The sequence below is a fragment of the Platichthys flesus genome, chromosome 1 (genome assembly GCF_949316205.1).
Source record: "Platichthys flesus chromosome 1, fPlaFle2.1, whole genome shotgun sequence".
NCBI classification, from domain to species: Eukaryota; Metazoa; Chordata; class Actinopteri; order Pleuronectiformes; family Pleuronectidae; genus Platichthys; species Platichthys flesus.
The window spans coordinates 8,640,640-8,664,033 of record NC_084945.1 but is presented as its reverse complement, the minus strand read 5'-3'; positions in this window follow the sequence as shown (position 1 = coordinate 8,664,033).

Below are 23,394 nucleotides of genomic sequence, written 5' to 3'. Positions count from 1 at the left end.
AGAGCCACGGAGAATGAAACGATGACTCCACCTTCGGAGCTCAAGTCGTTTGTGTTTGGCAGGTGAACGCTGAGGAGGTCCATCTCTGGGAGGTCTGCTTTTAACTGCCTGCATGTCTTAAGGCAAGGGCGGGGAATTGTTTTCACATCAAGCACCCCGTTTCAATTTTTATAACATCCTTCAAGGGCCTCCCTAAATCATTTAACACATCTAACACACTAATCTCTCTAATGCTATGACAGCCACTGCATTAGAGAGGTTAGTGGTTCTCTTTGACGAGGCGTCTGATGTCAGATGGTAGTAATGACGATGCTACTTCAAGCTGTTTTTTTGGGTCAGTCATTCCTGAGCAGAACTGAGTCTTTGCAAGACACAGTTTGAAGAAAACACAAGAAACCCTCCCAGTAGTAGGTTACCCCAACTGTGATGCAAACGTCAGGGCGTGTATTTGTAAGAATGGGAAAATCCTCAGGAGGCATTTTGGTTACAGTATTATATTAAAAGGGGGGGGGGGGGGGGTTGTTCCTAGAAAACCTTAGATTTGGCTATTGGAATTTTGTGGGAACATGACACTTTTTGTATTATTTGTATAGCAAGTTGTCGAGTGTGAAAAGCAAAATACTCCCTTTAATAGCGTTAAACGGAATGGTTGTTACAGCAGCACAATGATTCTGCTTCAAAGCAGAGCAAATCTTGAGCTCACTGCAAACAAGAGAAGCTAAATTGAAAATACCTAATGACAGTTTACCTTTAAGATCCCCCCCCCCCCCCCCTCTTTTTTTAAAGTACATCGCTTTTACAAAATTTAAATGCGGAGAGTGACCAAAGGGGAAACTGCAACTTCATTGCAGCCACATAGTGTGTTTTTGACCAATGGGACACACGATAATAATCAAATCTCACAACCCGGTTCAGTAATGGACAAAGCAAGTTTGAAAAGGAGATTCAAAAACATATTAGTGAAACCTGTTCTCCTCTGGAAGGTTATTTTCAAAGCTTTGCAGCCTCAATGGCAAAAGCAAGTTCACCTGAGTTTCCAGATTAGTTTTGGTTAAAGCTAAGAATGACCTTCATGATGGTCTCAGGCTGCATCTGCAGTCTCTTTGGGACTTAAAAGCTCAGTAATATAGCTGGTAGCCAGACAGGCCAGTGTGTTAAACATGAATAGCAGATTGTTAAAATCAACCCTGAACTGTAGCTGCAGCGAGTGCAGCAAAGCTTCAACTGTGTGATAAGTTCTCTCCTGTTAGAAGTAGGGATTCAGGGTGTAGTGCTCTATGCTAATTCAAGTTTGGGCAGGCAGGTTATGTTTATTCAAATGACTGTATGATTGAACAATGTAATTTTCGTATGAATAATATTTAAATTTCTTTTAAACACAGAAGACGTGAGTCAGAAATTCTGAGCTTCTTTAGGGTCTTGATCCAATGTTAAGCATTAATTTATCTGAAGAAAATTTGTAACTTGGAATCTTAGACTGAAAATTTAAAGAAAACATCAAGACGGTCAGTGGATCAATGCAAATATATACAGTTGAAAGGTGAAATGTGATATGCCAAGGATAGAGCCCTGTGGTATCCCTTGTCATCACTACATTAGATGATGTGGCATTGCAGTATGTGATTTATTAAATGTAAACAACAGAATTAAAAAAAAGGCTAAATGTACACATGCTCTTTTAAGATGATTGAAAACAAATGTTTGTGGTCCTGTTATTAGTAGTGGTTAATCAGTGGCAAGTCTATTTGCATCCAGAAAATAATTACATTTCTGGTGATTGTTTTCTTCAGGTCATCAGCCAAGAAGGAGTGTTGAATGTCCTCTAATTATATTGAATGGTTGGATTTAATGATGGGTCCTTTAGGCGAGATTGAACCAGAGACTGTTACCACGAACAGGGACAGTGTTTGAACTAAGTGAGCTATAAATACAAGTTAAGATGAAGGATGACATAAATTCTTTTTTGAGAGAGCAGGCAGTGATAACGTCATATGGGCATGTTTTATATTCGCAGTAGTTGCTACCATATCAACAATAGAGTTGTCTGAGAAAAACAACCGTGGATGGTGATTTAAAGAAATGGGTCTGTTCTGTCATGTGACTATATATAGTCCCCTGAGTTATGCCAGTTGCTTCTAATTATGGAGGCAGTAGGTTTATTTATCTCTTGTATAATTGAGTTGAATCTGACAATTCTTTATTTTTAGTGTGTATTAAAGGTTCAGTGTGTAGAATTTAGTGACATCTAGTGGTGAAGTTGCATATTGCAGCTGAATACCCCTCAACTCACCTTCCACATTCCAAACATGAAAGAGAACCTGTGGTAGCCTTTCAGATGTCATAAAATCTCAAAGGTGTGTAGTTTGTCCAGTCTGGGCTACGATAACATGGCGACCACCGTACAGAGGACCCGCTCGACATGTAAATATAAAGGGCCCATTCAAGGGTAAAGAAAACAACAATTCGTACAATTTAGAAGAAACACACTAGTGAAAACATCGCTAAGAATATTTTATATTCAATTTCTGGCAATTAGATTCCTTTCACCTAAATCTTCCACACTGGACCTTTAAATGTATCACCCGTCATTTTGTATAATTTTGTGGAACATGCTTTACGTTTAATTAGTTTTTTAGTAGGAAATAGTTTCAGTATAAATTGTGCACATGGCTGTGAACAATTTATTACTGAGTTAATAATTTACAACAGTAATTATTATTGTTTTTGTTTAGTTCATAACCATCAGACTCATGAATTTAAGTCTCATTCAGACTCTATTAAGGACAAAATTAGAAAGGGTATAGGAGCATTAACTTTTTTTTATTATTACTGTAAGCAAATTTAAAAAGAATATCACTGCTGTAAAACCACCGATTGATGGGCATTATTGCTTAAGAGTAAACACAATGTTCAACTCTTTTGAAAGTCTCTCCTTTAAAGGGGCTTAGTGCAAAATGAGAGCAAAGCTATTTCAAGTTATCTCTGCCGAGGCCCTGCTCACACCAGTACTGTACTTTCAGACCTCATGGGCATGTTTGAGAAATGCCTTGTCACTTTTTTTATGGCACACTGCGTTAAGTTGCCTGTTCTGTATCATCCTAAGTGCCTTTGTGTGCAACCCAGAAAGCCACAATAAAGATAAGACGTGATATTTTTTGACTGTAAATTTTACACAATAAATGTTTAATTTGGAATAATAGCAGGAAGGGAGAGGCGTCCTTGTAAATTATGAAAATCGACTTCTAGCTTGTATTTACATGAAGATAAACAAGTACATGAACCAGAGAATTCCTCTAAGTTTAATAGGCAACAAATTACCTGGAACAAACTTGCCTGCTTTGTAAATTAGAGTGAGATTAACATCAGAAAAACAGCGGGAGATTTGAGGGATACTATTTCTTATGAGACTATTTGCAGATTAAAGGATGGTATTACAATTTTACAGCCGTATAAATTATTTTACAGGACAGTGTCAATGGACAGAAATAAAAAGTGATTATTTTGAGAAAACTGAGGTAAAACAATGTGGAACTTGAACACAACCAATTGTCAGCCTTCTAGACGTAACATAAGTAGCATAAATGCAGCTTTATACAGTCTGAGGGAAAAGGTAATGTGGGAAAGTAATTTATTAATATTGGAGGCTGTGTTATTGTGATCCAGATATCATTAGGCAGCTCAAGAATAGTGTCAACTGCTCAAGTATTCTCCTGACAGAGGCCTTAAGTGTTTGGTGTCATGCCTGAGAAATACAGTGCGTATATTGCCTGACCCTGACTGCACTGATGAATCATGCAGCGCTGTAAAAAGAATGTACCGGGGGACCCATGTTAACAAGGAGAGTGAGGCCAACATGGAACACCAGTAACATAACCTTATGCTCAGCATTAACAATTAAATAACAAATGCCAATGGGACTTGCTCCTCCACTTCCCACACAACAGTGAGCCCAAGATAAAACAAAGTAGTGTAATATGAAAGAATAATGATCCCAGTCTGTCAAGCAGAGTTAGGGAAATCTCAAAAAGTTTTGGACTTAGTTTCATGAAGTCTGAGAAATTTTACAACAGAATGAAACACTTCGGTATTCAAGATTTACACAGTTGATATATTACAATTATATCTCAGAGTCAGAGGGACTCAGAGTCGATTTTTTTAAGTGATGGTTAACATTGAGTTCCAGCTTTAAAATGAAACTGTGCTAACCATTATGTGCTACTCGTCATTAAGTGCTAAAAGAAGGCTGTAAACGGAATGAAAAGGGAACTTCTGGGATCTGTTCCAGCGGCGGGAGAACCTTTCTTAACTTTATGTTCACTTGATATGTTTAAATAAGTATTGTAGTTTTTGCACACAAAAAACAATCTAATAACGTTTGCTTGTGTAATATTAGTTTTCTTTCCACACGTTTAATGACCACCATTTCCCATGGACCTTAACACCTTTGCAGCAGAGACCAACAAGTGCATGGATGAGTTGAGCTGCAGCACGTAATTCAGACATGTAATAATAGCAGCAGGGCAGATGAGGACTGGAAACTAGTCCTCATTTGTAGACGGCACAGTTGGTTAAAAAATTGGAACAGTGAAAAGACCGGGTTGCTTTGTGATTGTTTATGGATATGGTTAAAACAATGAAAGCACCTGTGCTCAGGGGAGCAGTTGCAGTTTGCAGGGCTCAGATCGTAATCATTGTTCCACTATTACAATCATGAAGGTTTCTTTTTAAAATGCCTGGCACTATGGAGGATGTTGATTTGTCTTATAATAATAAGTGGAAAAAAACTGTAGTGGTTGTTTTTGTACTCGCTGCAGTGGGCTTGAGTGGATAATATTTGTCTAAATCACTTTCCCCCCAGTACAAGTCACCGAGCTGGTGCAGCATTACGTCTGAGGAACGTTCTCCACTCTGGCGTGTCCCAGCTTTGCCCCTGGCCTCAATCATCCTCACCTGATTACAAATGAACACAACATCAACGCACAGCCATGGGTCCCAAATACTCATGTTTCAGGATCTGATTAGCTCGGATCTAAATGAGAGCTCTGCCTCGATCGCTAACCCCCCAGATAAACGGATGGAGCGCTCCATCATCCTCTGCCGGATTCTGACACCCGGGCCCAGATGGTGGTGCAGTCTCAACCCTCTCTATCTTTACTTTCTTTCTTTTTTTTAACATGCTAAATACACCGATGGATTGTTGCCCCTGGGCGTTGACGGTGCATATGGACACCATGAATACCTGCCTGATCTCATTACAGCAGACACACACACACAGCTTCATAACAACGGAGAGGAAACTTGGTACGTGAACAGCTGGCGTGCCATCCCCACTTCATCTGAAACTCAGTTAACGGCTGGTTTAACTGAGAAATACTTTTTTTTTACCGTTGAACAAGATCTGAAACTGGCGGGGAAGTGACAGAGGCTTATAGATGATGTTGACTAGGCTCACTCTTTTTCACCTAAAGACTGAAAACATCATGTCACTGTCGATTCTGTTGTCCAAGATGGCGGAGGGTACAGTTGTTAGATGGCACAAAACCACGATACACATTGTAGGTGTATAACAGCACAAGAATGGATGGATGAATCAGCTCGTGGTGTTCCAACATTGTTCCACGTCTTCCTGCTACATTTTGTCTCGTCAAATAGAATCAAGTGTACAGTAGCAGGATTTAATTGACGATAGCAAATAATCCAGCATTTTGGACTTAAATAAGTGAGATGACTTTACTTTATAACACCTTATAAAACAAGTGCTTAAATACAATCAGAAGTGCTCAATGCAAAGAGTATACAAACAATGAAATAAATTAAGTCACATGTGCTAGATATTCCAGACATGGCAAAAAAATGCCAATCTGTACAAATTAGATCAGATTTTCTATTCATGTCTCATGCAGCAGACGCAATATTGACAGGGAGTCTGTTCATGTTGCCAGAGACCATTGAACTAATACATTTAAAATTCTCTGTTGTTAATTTCCTCCCCGTCTTTCTGTCTGTCCTTCGATTTTCATAACCCCGGCTGATCTGATCGACCTCAGACAGGGTGGGCATGCTGCTGAGGATGCAAGGAGGTGCATTGTGGTTTCTGAAGTTTGTTGTATGAGTGGTTGTGTGGTTGTCTCAGCCACTGCAGCTTCTTTTCTTCCTCCTGTCTCTCTCTCTCTCCTTTCCCTCTCCCACCTGTCCCTCTGTGGTTGTTTTTCTGTGGGCGTGGCTCCTAGACGCTGCACTGCATAACCTGGCTTCAATCTGCCAATCACTCCTCCCTGATGAGCTCACCTGCCGGCCAATCATGCAACACTCTGCAGTGTATAAACCCGGCATCTTCAACCACCCTCCACCAGATTGTTGTTCTAGTCAGGCCAGTGTCTAGTTTTAGCTTGAAGTGTCTTCTCGAGAAGTTCTTCCCTCCCCGTGCAAATTGTTTTTCTCTGTTTTCAGGATCATCCCTTCTCCAGCAGCTCTCAGTGACTCCAGCACCGTCCCCGGATCTCAAGCCTGCTCCTCCAAATCGCACTCCTGTGCTTTTTGCAGTGAATAACCTTTTAACCTGTTCTCCTGTCTGTCTTGTACTTGAGTTCACCAGTCCAGGACTGGTAACAGGTTGGAGACCCTAACCCTTTACCTTGATAACCCAGTAGACCGCCAGGATCACCATTGGTGACATCACAGAATGTAGTTGTTTTCTGTGTAAATAGAACCCATTACACCATCAAGCTATTTGTCCTTAACGATGAATCCAGAAATCAATATATCTGTCTGTCAATCAAAAATGCAGTCATAAAATAATCTATAAAAACCCTATGCAGCCATCCAACTGGCAGAGGGTTCTATGACATCACAATTAAGACAGATGGTGTCACGTAGACTGTGACAGGCCAATCAACTAGCCCCTATTGACAGGCACCTTTTAAATTTCTTCTTTCTATACTATGGCTGCAACAGTATTGGTGGCCTAGTGCTGTGACTGTCACTCATAATGCAAGGTCAGGAGACATTGATCATTATTAGCATAACAGCACAAGATCAGTACTTTCTTTAAAATGCAGTCAAATCCCCTACCTACGCCGGTAAAACGTGTACGAGCCATCCTTTCCAGGTTTTTGATATTAAGACTGTCTCAGCACTAATTCCCTGATACCTAATTCCCAGCCTTACCTTTTGTAATATTCGTAATGAGCCCCTAAGCCTCGAGATCCCTGGTTCTGCTGTGCTCCACGTTCCCTTTGATCCTGACGATCCCCTTCCCAGCATCCGAGGGGGGTCTGTGCATAGCGTTACCTGACTGCATGGTGCTAATACATCGAATATTCATCCGCACCCCTCTGTCTGCACTGCCTGTCCTCCACAACAGGGAAAAGTCAAACAGTATTAGAATATTTCAGGGGGGGGATCTACTCACAGGCAGTGCTGACTGCTACATGACACCAAATAATGATCACAGACTGACGTCCAGTTAGATCCTTGTTTTCCTTGATTGTGGTGACAGGTTTGGTCATGAGTGGTCAGCGCTTTGTGTAGTTCTACTGAAAACCTCTGATTGCTTTTTAGCAGTGTTGCCGGTGGTGTGACATTGCCAGAGTGGCAGCAGCTCCCTGAGCAACAAGCATGTGCTGCTCTGCTGTCTGAGGAAGTCTTATGTCTTAGGACAAGGGTGACAACATTTATGGTACCATAGATATATATATATATATATCTATGTACTACTGTGTATAATCATACAATCATACTATACAGCACGATACCAACGTGCGTATGTTGTTACATTGTTGCTTGACACAAATGGAAAATTACTATCCAGAACGAGAAATGATTTCAAGAATTCAATTCAGAAATTGACACGTCTCCATTGAGAGTACATGGATAATGTGTGCAGGGCAGGGGCTCTCAAACTGCTAACCCTAACCCCCCTGGGGGATCATTGAGGCAATGCAGGGGATTTGCACCGCATACCGAGTATGCGGCGCAAATCACAAATAACAAATACGAGTTTGCTTATGCTATTGTGTTAACATTTCAATCAGGAAGTTCAATCAGGAACTTTCCTACCCTCAATCAATCACAATTAGCTCCCTGATTATAATTCCGCTGATTTTAGGCAGTTTTTAATGGCCAATCAGTTTCTGCCACAATTTCTTTCAGCCAATGATCGCCGTCAAACTAGAACTCCATTCTCCTCTCTTTCGCAGTCAGGCAGCCTTTCAGTGATCCACTGTAACCTGCCTGGTCCAGTCCAGCAGAGTTGTTTCATTATCATCAGGATCCTCAACCACCACCTGTGCCTAGACCCTGGAGGTCTGCATCACACCCTGCTAATCCCAGTGAAACCACATCGGGGTCTAAACGCCATGAGAGATATTTATTACCATGCACAACAAAGGAAGTGATGGCAAATATTGTATTGTTCAACTGTTAAGACTCTTCTGATTTAAACTTTTGGGAAAGTTCTGAAAAGTTTGCGTGCCAGAAAAAAGTTTGAGAACCACTGGTATACAGTAACAGTACCACTGGATTACCAAAATGGCCATAAGTAACTTTGTTACCTTAAATAACCAATTAAGAATTCAAAGAAGTGGGGCCGTGTCTCAAGTATAACAATTTGAATTACATCAAGGTTAAAATTGGATCATCTAAACCTTGTCTCACTACAAAAGCAAATCGATCCGGTGTAGCTACAGCAGCTTTACAAGTAGCCTGTCATTCTGACGCCATCTATGCCAGCCTGAATGTAAGGCTTATCACAATCCTCTGATATTTGTAGAGACAAAATGCAAATAGAAACCACCACCAAACAAATACAGTTAGAGACATGTCATCATCTTGTGTTGACGAGTCCTCCAACCTCCCAATGACCATGTTGGTCATTTATCTCTTCCCACTGATATGAAGCATTTAAGAGTTTCTTAAAAGAACGGCACTACAGCTGCAGGAGGAGAACCAGACATCAACCATCATGTTTACATTAATAAATATGTAGATTGAATGAACAGTGATCAATTTGACCTCCATTGAAGTCTTTACCATCAAAACCATTCATGCACAAGGGGTTGTATGGGTCTTAATAACCTGCTGAACTTTCCCTGGGTGTTATGCCATGTTCTACCTGGCTGCTGAAGAAGAGTGTTTCATATTTTTGATCTGTCTTGCACAAATGTATCAGTCGTGTTACAGCCTGTGAGTTGTTATTGTTGGTTGGGTATTTATCTTTCAGACCCTGTGCTCCACCATCTCCCTGTGGACGTCCTCAGTGAGTTTCCTGTCTTGACTCAGCTGATTGGTGTTGGAGGGTGTACAGCGTGTCATTTGTCAGATTGTCCGGGTTGCTTTCTCGCTCTCGGTGTTCATGCCTCAGAGTTTGCTCCGGCCGCTCGCGGTTACCTGCCTGCTCTCCTTCTGCCAGCAGAATGCCTCCACAACAAAACAAGTTAAAAGCATTTTAACCTCAGCTGTCCAACTTTCAGGGGCCATATGCGATGGTTATTCTCAACCACGGGCGCTGCAGCTAACCCGGAGCTGCACGAGGCAGATAGGATCCTTTAGCCCTGCATTGTACCAGCCTTGCCCACGGACCTAACCTTGAAACATGCTGCCCCTTCCTTCTCACTCTCCCTCACACCAACGTTTAATATTAAAGAGCATTGAAAGAAACAAGGCAATAGGTCGAAAATCTTTGATTTAAATCTGTAATCATAGCTGATCATCAAAGTATTGTGGAAGTATTTCCCAGTTGGAGTATTCAACCTAAAATGAGATGTGTTTTTTACCTTAAAGTCAGTTTCTATCCCATCTCATTTTATATCAAATCATCGGTAGAATAAATGTGATTTACTGTCCAGTTAACTCCGAGGTCCATATTGTATTATTTTAATACTGCAACTCTTGTTCTATTATTAGCAACGTCTACTTAACGGGAACAATTTGTGAATGAATATTATCTCCATTTTGTTTCATATTTCAACGTTATTTATTTGCATGATTAATTCATTTGTGCGTTTACTTTTTCACTCCAATCTGCATCTGCACCTTTCCACGGCGGTTTTGTTGATTTACATAACAACAAGTTTGTGTGCACTCATGCAGTCACACCCTTGTGGCATTTTATACCTCAATACAAATGAGTTAAATACCAAACAGTCACAGGAGGCCCACGAGCGTCCCGGCACTCCTTTTCTTTCCCCATCTTGTAATGGCCACAGAGATGTCTGCAGACAGCTGAATGCAGCAGGGGGAGAGAGGCTCTGCTGCAGAAAGGGGTGCACTGAGCTCAGCTATAGGAAGAGCTTGCTCCCTTTTTCTGTTGTGCAGTGTGAGGCGAGCTCCCCTCCCAGGCCTCTCTCCTCCAGCCTTCTCCCTCATCACTAACGAACTCTCTCTGCCAGGCCTTACCTCAGGCGGCCCCCTCTAATTATTCCCCAATGCCACAAACTGGTGAGATGGGTGTCCGTTACACGCTGTGTGCCGGGCTTAGAAAAACAACAACTGTGGGGCCATTATTTGTCAATCAAATCCAGGGCCAAAACAAAATGCTGTCTGGTACATCCTGAGTCCTAGTTATCATCATTGAAAACTGTCAGGCCAAAGAGGATTTTATTGATTTCCATACTTCCTTATTTATTTTTGTATCATCCTGGCATTTCCCCTGTTCAGCTTTGCTACTGAGCTTTGCCCACAACACCTTGATTCCACTTTGAACAGCAGAAAGAACAAAAGTTATGTTTTTCTTTAGTATTGCAAACACATTGCAGCCAATTTACACAAAAAGAACAATGAACTTTTCAAAGTAACAAGATATGTTTCTGGAGCAGAAAGTTAAATAAAATCAATTGTATCCAAAACAGACAATGCATTTTATTGTTGGGGCAGCAGTTTTATAAACATGTCCTCCTAAATTAGTCAATCTCAAATTCACAGGTATATTTTTCATCAGCAACAGAAGATTAAGGAAGTGGATCAATGGATGGCAGAAATGGAATCAATGAAATGGTGGGAGAAACACACAAAAGCTTCCAAATAAAAGAAAGAAACAAAATCAATCCCCTAAAATAAAATGAGATTTGAGTTCAACTTTGTGTGAGAAACGTGTGCTTGCTACCCTTCTGTTGTTTTGGACCGACGTGCCTTGGCAGTGGATGCAGCAGGTCGTGGCTCAAGTCGCACGAGCCAGGTCGTTGACTCTAATGAGGAGGGAGCCATCTTTTCTGAGATTGCGGGCTCCATCAGACCGCTGTCGCTGATCAAACAGACTTTTGTCGTCATTTGCGAAGGTGGCAGATGTGCGGGTGAAACGCGCACAGCAGGGGAGGTCATCAGTTTGGCTGCAGGCAGAGCCTGTTAAAAGTTTCAGTAATGTGCTGCTTATGCACAAACACAGCTGAGGACGTTCTCCTTCGGTGGTTGTCAAAACCTCCTGAGAGAGAGTGGAGGAGAAGCCGATTCAGAAATTCTGAATCACTTGTCCCATTTTAAATAACATACCTTGAACCTTATTTATCATGAAGGGACCTAATGCACAACTCAATGAACTGAATGGGTTAAATATACAAAAGATTTGTTAGAAAACATTCTAAGGACATACAAATTTACTATATATACACATTTAGAGTTCATTTCAAACCAGATTTTAAGGGTAATGTTTAGGATACCATGTTAAAATAATATTTGTAAAGTACAAAAATGTAAATTATGTTGAGTATGGATTATGGTAAAATAAATAAGCACATTCATTTTATTGAAGGTGTCCTTTCTTTTTGTATTGAACTGTCAACCTGCATCCCCCTCATTGTATGAAAGTGACAGAGCACAGTGACACAGTGAAACCCAGGTTAAATGCTGAGTTGTAGGTTTAAGAAATACATCAGGAAACGTATATGACTTTTGCTTTTCAGGTGAAAAACTAACAAAATACTAAAAAAACCCTCAAAGACAGTCCGCCAGAGTAAGACAGACACCAGAGGTCAGCCGTGTTGCCCCAACCTTCATCTGGAGGACTAAAACTGCTAACAGATATTTAGTAGCGAACACACAGCACATTTCACACAATCAAAGGGGTCTTGAGAATGTAGTGCTTTTACAACAGAAACATCAAAGGAACGCTCAGCAGCTGATGTTGCAGAACTCAAGGTGCAGAATACATCACATTAGTATTCAGAGAGGCTGCTCTTCAACGCGGCTATCTGCAAATAGCGGGAGTTTCCATACTGTACGTTTTACTTTTGCACTGTAAAAACTTATTCGAGACTACTGTTTACATTCCAAACATGTTGTGGCATTTATTTATGTTAGTTATACATTAATTATATTATTATACAGTAATTACAATGTTACTATAGTGTTTGGTTGATATGTTTGACTGTAGCAGGTTCTCATCCTGATTAGACAGTGTTATAAAGCTGTGACCAACTTAACTTCTGAATAAGTCAGTCAAAAATAAACTTCATTCAGCAGGGACATCTAAACACCTCCTGCTGTATCACTTCATGTCTGCTGTTTGAATGTGTAACTCATCAACAATCAAGAAAGGCTGGGTGATGTTGGTGTAACGTGCACAGATTCTAACCCGGAACATGCACGTCATTTTGTAAAGGTTTTTTATTTGCAGTTAAGTTATAATTTCTGTTTACACACACATGGTCCTTTTATTTTGGAACAGAAGGAGCAGGATAGCATGGCTGTTACTGAAAAGCCATTAATGGTAATAGGTGAATTGATGGTGCACAGTTTGTGATTTGATTAATTTGAAACGGCATTAAAACAGTGCCAAATATGAAACGGCCCTGCACAGCCCAGGTGGTTCTCTGATCACGTTACGTGCATTGAAATCCAGTGTCTTGTTGTTGGGATGTTAATAAAACTGTCTGCTTTTATTTTCACTTCAATGAAATTACCCAATTATTTCAAACCTAAGATGTTAGACAACCTTAAAGCAAACCTTGAACTCAGAATCCCCACAATAATCCAAATTTAAACCTTGACGAATAGTATACACCTTTTCATAGGAGTGAGTGCATTAACGGAGCGGCAGCCTCGGCCCTCCATCTGTGACGGACGCAGGGTGCGTTCAGGTGCAACACTTTCAGTAAACCACCCACGTCTCAGCAGTGCTCAGAGTTCAAAACACAATCACTGCTGCTGTAATTAATATGTATAGAAATGCTTTACGTTGCATTCGCATGCAGCTAATGTGAGTTTAATGTGAGCCATTACATAGCGAAATCACGGCTGAAGTGTTTCCTGTTTGCAAACACCATTCGACATAACCTGAACATAACCTCAATCATAAAACTAGGCCAGAAAAGAACCCAGAATTACCTCGGCTGAAGTAAAGGTCTCATGCAATTCTCTCCAATCCCCTTATGTCGGTGCAACGCTTTTGACGCACCACAGGTAAATAACCGTGGGGCCGTCGTCTTCTCTGCCAAGCATATTGACTCATATAGCACAAGTACAGCAAAGCATGAGCCTAATTATCCTCCACGGCACCATGCTGCAGTTGTCTTTGGCTGTAAACAGTGCAATCAGGGAGGCAGCCATGTGGAATGAATCAGAGGCTCCTCACTCGCAGACTCCCAGTTGAGTTTGTTTCTGACTGTAATGGACATGAACGAAGAGAGGGGGGAGGCTGAAAATGGAGCCAAGCAGAGGGGGCGGGGACTTGAAAATATCATGATAGAAAATATGATTGAAATGTTCGCCGGCCGTCCCTTCAGAAACCGCTTCAAAATCAATCCCACCTCTTAAGGGAACACTACAGGGAATTTGGGAAAATGCTTGTTTGCTGATTTACCCAGTTTGGAAATGAAGAGATCCAAATCAATGTCATCTGTTTGTCAGAGATAGGATGTGTGCTTAGCTTAGCACTATTGGGTAACAATGAGGAACTGTTAGCCTAGCTGTTAGCCCCCACCCTAAACAAATTCTTGATGTTTTATTTTGCCATCATCGCCACGGATTTAGCTGTTTAATTCACCATCGCATTGTGTGAACCCGGCAGGCGCGGCAAGAGGTTGTTGGTCAAAATAATTTCTAAATGTGACACTCAAATCGCAGTGTTCTTCACTTCTGTTTCTCTACTTGTTAAAAACCCCACTTGCACATCCACCACCTCAGCCTCCTCTTCATTTTTATCCAAACTACATCTCGTCCAAACTGCACCTGTCTCCTTCCCATCACACTCCCGGTGCTGTGGACTACCTTCTATCAAACTAGGACATCTACTCCTATCAATGTCAGTATTTCAGGAGAGCACCACATTCAGATGTTACAGATAAGGGCTCTATGTTTTAATGTACTATCCATTGCTTCGTTATTTTTTTGTATTTTAGCTCCACATCCGACAGTAATGTCTGTCCAATCACCCACCACTTAGTAAGAATAACACTGACCTGCTTCAGTGCAACTTTTAATTAAAGTAATCTGACTCACATAATGAGCTTTGGTGCTGAAAATTACTTAATTGGGTGATTTTCTTTTGTTTGTTTTTCTGTACCAGTGATTATTCTGCTGATATTCAGGTTCACAATTTTAATTTTGGTTATGATCCAACCCCTCTTTTCAGCCTCTGTGAGAAACACAAGCTCCTGCCTCTTTAATAATCCCCTGCCCAATTAAGCCCAGTCTGTCCTGATTGGTTATTATTTTTTATTTGAATAAAGACTTTAAAAGATGTCTCACTTAAAAATGTACTAAGAATTTGTTGTGAAAAACTCGGTGTATCCTGCTTAGTTTTTTTCCAATGATTTGGCAAAATCCTTTTACCTGAAGCTGCAGAGTTTGGCAACTCGCCGAGAGAGTTTCAAAATACAGTTACATTTCAAAAGGATCCATTTTGTCTCGGTTGCGGCTGTTAGTATCCGTTATAATGACACTGCTGTAAGTGTTGTTTTTTATAATGAGGCTGCTCCTTTACCGAGTTAAACACCAGCTGCTTTCCCGAGCACTTGAACGTCACATGGGACAGTAATTCAGTTATTCATTCAATGTTTATACCATGTTAGTCTAGTTAAGCAGCTCAGTGTGTTGAGTCATGCGACGTGTCTGCAATTCAGGGAATGGATTATTCTCCACGTGGAAGCAATGATTCAGCAACTCAGTCTTTGTAAACACTTGGTTGGAAACTATTGAGCCTGACCAATGACTTTATCTCAAACTTTGGGGAGAGGAGCCGTAGTGAAAACCTGGTTCCTACAGAGAACACTGCATTTAAGGGACCAGGGTCTGTTTTCATCCTGAACTCAAGGGTTGACCCACCAGGCCTCCCTATAGGAAACCACAGGTAACCTTATTTCGAGGTGTGGGGGGGTGGGTGGACCCTGATTGAGAGCTTGTGGACACAGCATCCATATCCATGTCCTAATGCAGACCGTGGTTTTTAGGGCCATTTTACTTTAGATGAGACCATCATTTATTTAATAAACATGATACTTAATTGAACAAGACTTGAAACTAGCGATTGGTATCCATTATTATATACAGTCTATGTATATGAAATGTATAACCTAGGCAGTAGCTAAAAATGTAGGCTTGTACAAGTGCAATTAGTGATTAAAAAAATTACAGTTTTCATTTCAGGGGAGATTGCGCTTCGAACGAGGGACTAACATGCGACAGGTGCAAAAAAAAAAGAAGAGTAGTAATTAAAAAACCCAAAACAAATATCTCCCAGTGAAAAAGCATGAAACACACATTGAAAAACACAGATTGAGGATTTCAAGAGAGTGTGTGGTGCTAAGAGCTGATGACGGGGTCTTAACATTTTGACTTGATCTCAGGAGCAGGGTTACCGCATCACTTCCTGTCTGCTACCACCCGGCTGCTCCACCTGCACGTGCAGAGAACCTCCCGCTGTGTTGTGCATGTGTGAAACGCAAACTCCAGGTAAATCTCTGGAGCCTATTCTCTGGATTTTACCCGCAGGTCATGTCTGAAAACGTCTCCAGTGATGAGGTTCAATGAAGTGAACTGTCTATGTATGTTACCGGGCTGCCTCACACAGCAGGTTCACGTAAGTACAACTTGCTAATTTGTAATGACACAGGAGATTACTGATCCGGCCAGGTCCTGGGAGGACAAGGAAGATGTTCATCACAGAAAGAAAAACAGAGAACAGGCAAAGCTCAAAGTTCTTTGATTTGAATAAACGGTTCATGGATCATTGCCGCGGAACCTGAGATATAATTCATTTGGGTAAATAATAGAATAGGTAAAGAAGCAGCCAGCAACAAACTTGTTTTACAAAATGAGCAGCTGCTGATATATTTTATCATGTTGTGGATGCTTTGCTATTCTTCAGAGTTCTTGGGACTCTATAACCTTACGTGACCACAAACAAAGGCAGCGCATTGTTCATTGTGATAGATCACTTACTCCAAGCAGGTCTCTGCAAGCTGAATTACAAGAGCAAAAAAAAAACACAAATCACTTGCATCAAAAAGAACATTTTGCATTGTGAGAAAACATTTTCATTGGGACCTTTTATAGAATTATGAATACATCTAAATTCTTCTTGAGTATACTGTCGCAGCTGGTTCCTTAGGGTGGAAAAGCCTTGACAAATAAACACAAGTCCATCCACCTCCAAAATGGACTTTATCTCCCAATAGTTTTCCATAAAACCCATTGGCTCTGACCTAATCCTTCTAAATTGCTTCATTAACTGCTCCACTAAAACTGTACATCTCCTGGCCCTTGATGCACGACTCTCACTTTGGTCTTAAAGTATAATCTCATCACTGCCCGGTGACATCACTCAAACTCCAAACAGCACATAAATATAAGTTTGTCTCCCTAAACTATCATTTTAAGATATTATTTAAAAAAAGTTGTACTTATTTTTTTCAACCACTCTTCAAATTTAATTGCCCCGACCAATCCAATGCCGGCGGATCCTCTACATCATCTCACAAATGTTGTGGTCTAGAGAGCTGACGTGCTGTGGGGCTGTTATCTTATGTCAGCTCTTTATAACTAAAGTAAACAACAGGGAGACGGAGGTAATGGAGGCAGCGGATGAGGAAGGTGGAGAGAAAAGCTGCAGATCAGTGTTTGAGCCCTCGCTGGAAAAAAAAGTTTCAGTAGGTTGAGAAAGTAGCAGGCAATCAACCACAACTAATTTCAGTAATCACAGGCTGGATAATAGTGGTCGTATGTACAGACGTCAGATGGAACGACTTGTGCTACAGTGGGAAGGTGTTTGAGGATTAGATGGTGTTACTGATCATCTTCAAATCCTTTAGGTGCACGTGACCTGGGTTAAACCTCCCTTTTGTGTCTGTGACAACCAAAGTAGTCCATTTACAAATGGGGGGAAAAAAAGTGAGGAAGGATGAAAATCTATCACTTTCTATCAAGAAGTACAACATGAAGGTTTTAGCATTTTTATAAGCTCTTGGTTTCTGTGAAACCCTCGAAATGTCAGGATGTTATCAGGCCTCGGAAGGACAAGGTCGTAACTTTTTATCCATCGGGAGTGTTAATCTTTGCTGGAAGATAAATATATTCGTAAAATCTACTTTGTATTTGCAGACAGGATGAGTCAGCGCTTTTTGAAACCGCCGGGTCAGAGGTCTGTTCGAAGCATCGAACAAGAGCGTCGCTCAGTCGAGCCCATACAATCGCCAAGGCCCCTGCTGCATAAGATTGCACTCACTGATATCTGTCCCTTCAATACGCCAGATGTTATTTGTTACATTTAGATAAATGAAATATTCTCTAGGAAATTGTGGAAAACGTTAAAAAAAACTTGCAATGTTGAAGAAAGTGATTCAACTTTTTGTTTTGCCTTTGTCTGGATCTATTCTTTCCTGGCCCGTGTCCCATCTTTCCACAAAGTTTCCCGGGGAATCTGTTGGGCAGTTTTTTGTGTCATTACGACAAACCAACCAACCAACCGACAAACAGACAGGACAAACAGACGGCCGCGAAAACACGACCTCCTTGGAGGAAGGTAATAATGCCGACATCTCCTTCTAAAATAAGCATGGCGGCGTGCGAGTACACTTTAATAATAAAAGGTGAGGCCGGGGAAGAGGGGAAAACACTTCTTTGGAAAATTGTCCTTGGAGCCACTCTGACGCACAAACTACAAGCCAACAACATCCAAACACGACGAAACACAACTACTCTCGATGTCGGGTCCGACGTTAGTGCTTTTTATCCGAACCGTTATTTTTGTGCCATTGCATTCTGTTGAATTATTAACAGAAAGCAGTGGCATTTTTTATGCAATGTCCACGCTTCCTGTAGACTTCACTCAGCATCTGGCCAAAAGAGAGTCCTGGCTCTTTTTCCCCCATGTCTTCATTGTCTTGTCATTCTTGTCCAACCCTTCCAGTGTCCTCTTGATGATATTTTCTCTCTGAGCTCCCCAGCCACGTCCCGACGATACACACCTTCTGTCTTCACAGTTGTCTCTCCCTAATAGGCTGACAGGTTTGTGGCAGAAGATGCTGGTTGATTTATTGGGTGCTCCGGGTTCTAGTGGTGCATGTCTGCCTTGCATCATGTAAGAAAGGCACGCGGCTCTTTCTCTCAATCTCAGGGACGCACGTGTGCTCATCAAGTCTAGCAAGGCATAGCGTTTTTATTTTTAAAAGTATGGAATGTTATAAACATGAACATTTTAAACATTAAACACTTATTTTGTAAAGTCTGTATTAAATTCATTGAAAAAAATATGAAATTCAGGAAAGGGAACATTTTCTTCCGGAATATAAAGCTACAGAACTGTATAAAGGGAGCGATAGCATTTGGAGACTGAGTCTGTGCCTGCAGCTGGTCACGCTGTCTCTTCTCATTCAAAAAGCCACCGGTTGGAACCAGTATTCTAAGTCAATGGCATCTTTTTTCGACAGAAACCTGACATTGCGGGCGGCTTAAGTGCTGCTCTGCGTTTTCTGGTTTTCATGCACAATGACTCCTTGGGGCCCCGGCACTAAAAGCCATTAGCGCTCCCAGTGGCGTAAAACTTGCATGAATCTATAAATCTTTAAAGGCATCGGATTGAATTTGTGCTCCTGATAAAGGATAGCTTTTTGGATGAACAGAGTCAAGATGCCAACAGTAGCAGCTCTGATGTTTATTAAAGCAGTAAGAGTACATGAAAACTTCATTCTCCCCCCCGGATTTGTTATTCAAACACTGCGAAAGCCTCTTCAATGGATGGATCTTTAGCAGAGAGAGGAATCTACCCATTGTATCTTCTGAATTATTTACATGTCACATTTTGATTTGCATGGCAGAAGGACACGATTTTCTTTTTCTCCCTACAGCTATTATAGTTAGAATGAAAAAGAAAAAGAGAGACGAGTTCAGCAGTCTGATAAAATGTTAAAAAACAACTAGTCGTACTCATGTCTATTTCACGTTACAAGGATGTTCCACATATTGGCCTGAGCACATGTATTTTACTGTGAATGTTCATCCTCCACTAACAACTGTGTGAGGAAAAACACACGCCCGTGCAGGAGGTCTGAGTTTCCACAGTTTCTCTGTTTCATCCGTGTACTGTACTTCTAAGGTTACCTCTTCTATCACAGAGGAGCGTGGAGAGACAGAGCTGTAGCTGTGTTTATGCCAAACTGTAAAGGACAGTGGGAGGGGCGGACGAGCCGGGAGGTGGGAATCCAATCGCCCGGCACAAGGGCAAATTATCTGACCAAGGTGCTGAGAGCGGGGTGTCTTCAGCCACTAATTGATAAGAGCCTTCTATCTTTAGCAAGCAGCAGTGTTTGGCTCAGTACATCAAAACCTTGGCTGTGGCTGAAAGGCTTGTTGTGTCCCGCTCCCTCCTCATCCCCGACTATCGAGGGAGGGTGGACGTCGGGATGTCACCTTGCCAGGGGGTCACCTCTCCACTTTCCTGCCCTGAAACGCTGACGTTGTTTATCTTCCATGTGAATTTGAGCCTTATGGTGCTGTGTGCAGTTTCTAGGGACAGGTTATAACTTTGGAATTCTTGAATATTCATTAAAAGAATTTCTATCGTCTTTCTTAAAATTAGCATTTTTTTTCTTTAATTAAGTTTCGCCTTGTTGATAGTAAATCCTTTTTACTGCCAGAAGTTGGTGTAATATTTGTTTGTGCTATCATCCAGAAAGCATTTAAATATCAGTTAGCCTTTTTATTCTTAGTTTACTCTGACCGTAATTTAAACCCAGACAGATAAATTGCATACTATTAATTATGAAGTCACAAAACTTTGACTAAAATTACACACTTTACAAGTAAATTATGCTTCTATTGCACAATTAGTAAGAGGTGCATGAGCCAAATACACTACACCAAACCCTGTGAGAGGGTAGCGCTGTTACATAAGTGTGAACTCAAAATTATGATTTAGTTTGTTCTCTAAAAACAGATCGGAATTTTAAATAGGTAAAATAAAAGTAAACTTCCTTTGGGCGCGTATTCTAGCTCAGATCAAAATCCGACGGAGGAGACATGATCGGCACATGTAAATTAAAATATGCAAATACAAATATTCAACAAACACAAACACCCCATAAAGCAAATATATTATAAGCCCTTTGGAGATTCAGGCCAATGGTCCAGAAATCAAAGTAAAAGCTAAAAAATAATACTAGATGATATCAAACCACGAGCAGATGCTCTCAACCCACACACTCGCTGACTGTGCTCTGCCCGTGCAATATGTTGGAGGCTCCCGCAATGTAAACGAGTGGCTGCCGAAGAAAGTCAAACATTTGCACAGATTTTTCCAGTCACTGGAACACTCTGCTAAATGACACAAAGGTTTCAGTCTCTTCTCAAATCAGATCTTGATTATAATATAAAACTCTAATCAGAGATCTCACGTTTGTTTTATTTTTACTTGGTTTTTAATTTAATGATTCATCCAGAAATTACAAGAATTCTGGACCTCTTAAGTGCTTTTATTTGATCTCTTTTTCAATCACATTAACTTGTATCCTCATGTGTAAGTGAGTCTGTACAATGGTACTAGTGTGACCCATAGTGGGAGAAATTGGCCTAATACAACCTAATAATCACAATCACTTCCCTGACCAAACTAGTCAGTTTATGAGACTTTCTGCTTTTGACACTTTCAAACGGTCCACGTTCTCAGCAGCTCACCATGGTTCCTGCTGACTCTGCTGATTTACCATTCCTTCTATGGATATTGTAGCACATCGTACATCACAGCCCTGATTTTATTATAAATCAAAGTCCTCACAGCTCTTTAATTCATATTGTGTAAAATATCAAACTATTCCACTCACTCCTGCACCAATGTCAGTCTTTCTGATTCTCTATTTGAGCCTTGCATGCTTTTAAAATGGGAACGGTGCCCTTAATAAACAGAAAAAAGCCACAGCAAATGTTTGTTTTTTATTTGAGTACCTCACAAGAAAGGAAGTTAAACACCTCCCTGTGTTTAATTTACTCAACGCTTCATCCATGACTTAAGGGGAGATACCTTCTCCCGTTTGATTCCAACTGCTGCAGAGAGCGGCTCATTTCTCAGAGGTCACGGCATTGATTATCCACAGATGCCCCAGAGGCCCAGGAGTGAGGCAAGATGCAAGCCGACCTGAATTAGACTGTAAAGACGACATCTGAGCCAGGTCAATTAGAAAATTCTAATCCACACTGATTATTCTACTGCCAAATCACTACTGATGGTGAGCTCCCCTGCTGAGTGGCAGCCAGACTCTGAGCACACAAGTTGCTTCCGATGGGTTAAACTCAAGGCAAACTTCATTGATGTTTTTTTCTTATGACATGAACAGAATATTGTGGGTAAACCGTGTATGTGCTGTACTGCAGAGTGTCTGGATCTACACAACACATCAAAATACAATAAAAACAGTATTTGTTGACATTTCCTACACATTCCCAAAAGAAGAGCATCTTCAACAGGCTGTTTAGCTTCTTTTACGTCTGCACAAAGCTGTAGCTGTAATGGTGAAATATCTAACGAGGATAGTATTACTGCTGAGTAAAGATTAGCTTGGAAATCTGTTGCAGGGCTTTAAAAAAACAATGGAGCCGTCACAACCTTCACTAAATCTTGTTAACCTACGCCAGTTCGTTTTAACATTGAGTCCAGGCTGAAATGTGCGTTGAATCCTCCTTTTCTCTCTGTCACAGAACAATATGGTGAAAAATCCAACCGAATCTGCAGGATGCTCCTGTAAGAGTCGTCACGTGTGGAAACCAGGAGGTCGGCTCAAGGTAGCTGCCTAACCGTCCATTAATTACACATCCGAGGTGCCCAGAGGAGAGCAGCCTCCCAGCGCTGTGCCCAAACAATTGACAACTGCTTAGAACCAAGCGTTCAAGCCAAGATGACACGAATTAAAGAAATGAAATAGCAAACCGTTATTTATGACATTTTGGCGAGAAAAACCAACAGTTCAATTATTTGAATTGCTTCCGTAGGGATGCACAGATGTATTCAATTGGAGAAGTTGTACGAGAGGTATCATGTCTGTTCGATTGCATTGAGGCTCACAAGGTCATAATTAAGTGGCAACACAACAACTTCACAGTGTCCATGCTACTGGGGGACACAAAAAATGAACATCGGCCTGTAATTAGTAAATGGGTAAAGTATGAGCGTAAAGCCAATACCTGCAATACTGGAAACCTTACAAAACAATATATATATATATATATTTATATATAAAAATAAGCATCGGCTGTATATAAAGATTGATGATATAGCTGCTTCCAAAAAATGAAGCCAAAGCATTGTGATTACTACCTGTTGGCTGGCTGCAGGGTAGGTAATAATTCCTGCCTCCTCCATGTTAGTGGACGGGACTTCGGCCAAATTAACATGTAAAACATTTTTTTCTCAAAGATGGGTTCTATTGTTTACTGAAGTTCTTATCCGACTACTCTTTGTTCAAGGGCTATTTCTTGCGATAAGTTTAGGTTTTAATTAGTTATTAAATGGGAATGTATCGCCTATATTGACACATCAGGATTTGTCTCCTAGAGCTTAACAAGGTGAGACATCCTCTGTGGTTACCCTCAGCAAGGGAGAGAACAGACAAACACCTGATAGTTATACTAAAAACATAGAAACAGGGTAAAAAGTGATGATATGCATTAATTAAATGAAAGAGCAAAGAAGGAACGAGCCATTATTTATGAAGTTTTAGCTAGAAAAACCAACACAGTTAAATTATTGGAATTACTTCCATAGGGATGCACAGATGTATTCAATTGGAGGCCCCTGGTAGAGTTTTTTAAACACTCTGGAAAAGTTGTACGAGAGGTTTCATGTCTGTTCGATTGCATTGAGGCTCACAAGGTCACAAGGTCACAAGTGTGTGTGTATAACAATAAAGCAGTATTTACAACGATCATGAAAAAGACCGGGTGAGAGGTAAGTCAGTGTTAAAATCGTATTTATTAAAA